Here is a 4,951-nt window from a genome sequence, read left to right as displayed (position 1 = left end):
AAATAGTTGAGGCTAGATTTTGAACTGGGATATACATGCAATAGGAAGACTTTGAAAGTTTGAAGGAGAGGCATGACTAAATCAGTATGAAAGAACTGGAGAACGAATCAGGAATTGACTTGGGAGTAGAGAAGGCAATAAGCTTGAACCAGAAGCCAGAGGGATTCTCCAAGTTCTTCCGGTTCAGTTTCTTTTTCCCAACCATAATCACAGTTATTTAAGAATGAAGGTTTTATGGTGTGTTTTTTTGTTTTGTTTTCCTCCAGTAAAATATCTATCTCTAAGAAATGCCACAACTTAAATTTTAGAATCCAAATAAAGTTTCTGAAAGTCACAGAGAAATGGTAAAAAATACTCTGTGGCTCCACAGAGACTGAGCAGCAAAAAATACATATAATTAAAGCAAACAAATACAAAACCACAACTTAATTTAAAGCAGTCCTGGCCCTCCTTCTTTTAATGAACAATGGTGTAGTCCATTATTTGTATGTACCGTAGCACAGCTTGGCACAAAACTTAATTCAAGGCATTAGAGGTCTTTGCTAATTCCCTATTTTTATAGCAGGAGTACTAATGTGGCTGTAAATGAACGAGAGCAAACTGATTGATTTCAGTACAGAGTATATTTGCCTTGAGCACTGAACTGAATTGGGTTTGAGAGAAAAACACTGTCAAAAAGATATATTGACATGGCTGTGGTAAGTTGCTATGGACCCTCACTACATGTTGAGCACTCTCTAACATTACTCAATGCTAACTAAGCAATTTAGCAAACACACATTCCGCTAATTGCTATTTATTGAATCCTAATTATGTTCCAAGCATTATGCTAGGTGATTTGTATGTGTTCTTACTAATGTTGACATTTTCCCTTCAAGATAGGTGTCTTTTTCTGTTATGGGTTGAATTATGCATCCAACACTGTAAGATAAGCACTGGAAGGCTAAGCACAAAGTTGGTGGTTCAAACCCACATGTCACTCTTCATAAACCCTAAACAGGGAGGCTATGAGTCAAAATCAACTCAATGGCACTTAACAACAGCAACAGTAATCCTCTAAATAATATGTTGGAATTCAAACCCCTGTGGATATATTATCTGCTTTGAGAATAAAACTTTTTTTATTTTGTTTTGTTTTAATGCTGTGGAGTCCATATCAGTTTAGGGTACACCCTAAAACTTATCACTTCTGATGTACGAAAAGAAAAGACTAGACACAGAGGAACTATAAACCAGGGGAAGATATATATCACAGGAAGAGCTGAGGATTGCTGAGATGACGGAAAACTAAAAGAGACAAGATCTTCCACTAGAGCCAACAAAGTGAGAGGGTTTCCCCTCCATAATTGAGCACCCTGAATTCATATTTCTAGCTTCCTAACCTGTGATCAAATAAACTGTTGTTCTTTAACACTTGTTGAGTTTCTTCTACAGTTGTTGTTGTTAAGTACTAAGCACAAGCTAGTTAAGACACTGTCTCATTTGAACACATTTTGAATCACGATTTGCTCCAAAACCTGTACTTGCTCCATTACCTTTTGGTCAAGCTGATTGAACAATGTAATATATGAATTAGATGATCCAATGGGGGGAAAAATTCAAGGAGTTTAGGCTAACTGAACCTACCAACTTTTTCATTTCTTGCTACAAAGAGTTTTTCTTTTTTTTTTTTTAATCTTGAAGGTCACTGCTATATCAAGATGTTGTTGTTGTTGTTAAGTGCCATTGAGTCAGTTCCGACCCATAGCAACTTGCTAATTTATGAAAACCTTTGACTTAGGGGAACACAGAGATGATTGTGGTGTCTCAGCATCACAACAGGGCTCCTATGATTGGAAAACTATGGGGATTAGAAGAATGATGAATCTCCACACCCTGGATCTGATGCTGAGAAAAAAATCTATTACAAACAACTAGTTAGAAGAATGAGAATTCAGCAATAAAAGCACCTCTGCCAAGGCAAATGATTTGTGGATTATAATAAACAAGATCAGGAAGATAATCAGGAATCCTAAATGTCACAGTAAAAGTTGGGTTATCAGCATAGGCACTGGGTTATGGGCAAGTCAAGGACAGGGCAGGACAGGAAATGCCAGGACTGAAGGCTTGACTAGAGCAAAGGTGAAAATGGACCATGTGGTTCTCAGATCAGAAGAACTGACCTGGATATAAGAGTGTGTAAGAATCTTGAGAGAGAGATCACAGTCTTAAATCATGTCAAACTAGAGTGAAGAATGTATGAAAGTGAGGCTGGTCAGAAACAAGAGATTCAGAACATTAAGTATACAGGTAGAAATGGATTAAATCGAAGATAGGGAACAAACAAGAAGAGACCATTCTTCATTCTCTCACCAAGAAATGGGTTTTTGATAGGAACTAAGAGCTATTTCCCATGTTCAGGGAACTTAATGCAGGGTGACAGAAAGTTTGTTTTCGTTCTTCCATATTATAGAAACTTTGTGCTAATTGTATGGCATTAAAACCATACGCAGTTTGTAAATGACTTACATCTGTGCCAGAAAGTATGCTTTTCTGGGGATTGTTGTTAAGTGCCTGTCAAGTCAATTTCCAACTCATAGTGACCTTGCACAGGGTTTCTGTGGATGGTGAGCTTGAACCACTGACCTTGAGGTTCTAATCAACCTTGCTGTCCAGTACTTATCCTACAGTGACAAACCAAAATCTGGCTTTGATACCTGGATATTGTTGTTGTTGTGAAGTTCTGTTGACCTGGATACAGTTTCTGAGAAGCAGCTGGTAAGGTTGAACCAACGACCTTTTGGTTCAAACCGACTTTGCAGTCTAGCACATTAACCTGCAGCACCACACCAGGACTCTTAGTAGATAATTTTGATTACCTATAGTGGTTCATGGAGCTCTGGTAGCGTAGTGGTTATGAATCAGTCTGCGAGCCTCAAGGTCGGCAGTTCGAAACTACCAGTGGTACCATGGGAGAAAGATGAGTTAGTGCTCCAGTAAAGAATTTACAGCCTCAGAAACCCTGTACAGGGTCGCTATGAGTCGGAACAGACTCCACGGCATATAACAACAACATAGTGGTTCAGGAGTCCTGGTGTGGCGGCTACCTGGGACTTCAAGCTCATATGAACTGCAAGGTCAGTGGTTCATGTTCACCAGCCGCTCCTCGGAAACCCTATACAGGGTTGCTATGGGTCGGAACCCACTCGACTTAAGTGGGTTCCGACCCATAGCGACCCTGTATAGGGTTTCCCAGGGGTGTCTGCTGAGCATGAACTACCGACTTTGTATAGTTCGAACGGCTTTGCAGTCTGGCTCATTAACCCACAGCACCACACCAAGAGTGGTTCAGAAAGGAACTCTAGTAATGTACTGGTTATGAATAGGGCTGCTAACCTAAAGGTCAGCTGTTCAAACCAACGGAGAAAGATGAGACAGTCTGTTCCCATAAAGATCTGCAGCCTTGGAACCCTATACAGAGTCTCTGTGAGTCACACTGATACCACGACACACCTCCACCACCACCATAGTGGTTCAGGGGTCCATAGGCTATTCAAAGAGTTAAGTGCTCAACTGCTTAACTGAAAGGTTGTTTCAAACCCATCCAGAGCCACCTTGAAGAACAGCCTAGAGATCTGCTTCCAAAAGGTTGCAACCTTGAAAACTCTATGGAATGCAGTTATGGGGTCTCCAGGAGTCAGAATCAACTTAATGTTAACATGTTTCATTTCATTTATTGCACATCAGGCATTAATCCAGTACTTCAGATACATTAGGAAACATGTTGTTGGTATAGTGGGTTTAAGTGTTGGACTACTAACCCCAAGGATGCCAGTTTAAACTCATGAGCTGCTCTGTGGTAGAAACATAAGGCTGTCTGCTCACTTAAAAATTTACATGAACTTCAGGTGTTTGAACAATGGTATGTTCCTTATTGTTTTGAGGTACAGTCAAATAAAAACCAAACACACAGAGGGAATAGAAGCAAATACTGTTGAATGATGATGCATGGAGGGGATTGTAATCATTGCAATGAAATGACATATGATAGGATGAATGTAAAGCTGATGTTCTCCCATGTAAACTATCACTCAATTCACAATAAAAACTTAAAAAAATTTACATTACAAAACCTTATGGAATAGTTGTATTGTCCAATAGGGTCATTTTATAAGTTGAAAGCAATTAAATGGCAGTAGGTTTAGATACACCAAAAACATTTTTTTGTTGCTGTTGTTAGTTGCCATGGAGTTGGTTCCAATGGTTCCAATTCATTGTAATCCATATAATCCCAAAGAGTTTAAAATGGAAAGAGATAACTAACTTGTTGAAGTTCACACTGCTGGAAAGAGATGGAACTGGAATTTAAACTCAAGTTTTTAAATTTCACAACCAGTTTTGTTGTTGTTTTTCCTGTTTGCGCTTTCCCTACTCCCCATGTCTTATGAAACTGCAGTCTGCATCACAACAGTTTGTTAGATGAGATTCACAAAGTCACAGGCGGCTTCTGCTTACTAGAGCCATGGTTTTGTGGCTAGAGATTTTGGCAATGCTAGAAAACAAGATTTTTCGTAGTATCTAAGGAACAGTGTGGTAGAAGAATCCACAATTGAGAGAGTCATTCTATATACTGTAAGGCACTTGGAACTGCAACTGTGAAGGAAAACTTGTTCTACATCATACCTTCCACACAGAGATTGGGATTAGAATGTGTATTATTTAAAGCAAAGAATATCTTGCTATTTAGAGAAGAAATACTTTAAGGTATTTAAATGGATGGTGGTGATGGGTGTGTGTTTATGAGACAGTTTCTACTAATAGAGACTCTACGTGGGTATTGTTGTTGTTGTTGTTGTTAAGTGCCATCGAGTCGGGTCCGACCCATAGCGACCCTGTACAGGGTTTCCAAGTGTGTAAATCTTTACGGGAGTAGAAAGCCTCATCTTTCTCCCGCGGAGCGGCTGGTAGTTTC

Source organism: Chrysochloris asiatica, unplaced genomic scaffold (assembly GCF_000296735.1).
Source record: "Chrysochloris asiatica unplaced genomic scaffold, ChrAsi1.0 scaffold00325, whole genome shotgun sequence".
NCBI classification, from domain to species: Eukaryota; Metazoa; Chordata; class Mammalia; order Afrosoricida; family Chrysochloridae; genus Chrysochloris; species Chrysochloris asiatica.
The sequence above is the reverse complement of the archived record's forward strand: the minus strand, read 5'-3'. Positions refer to the sequence as shown.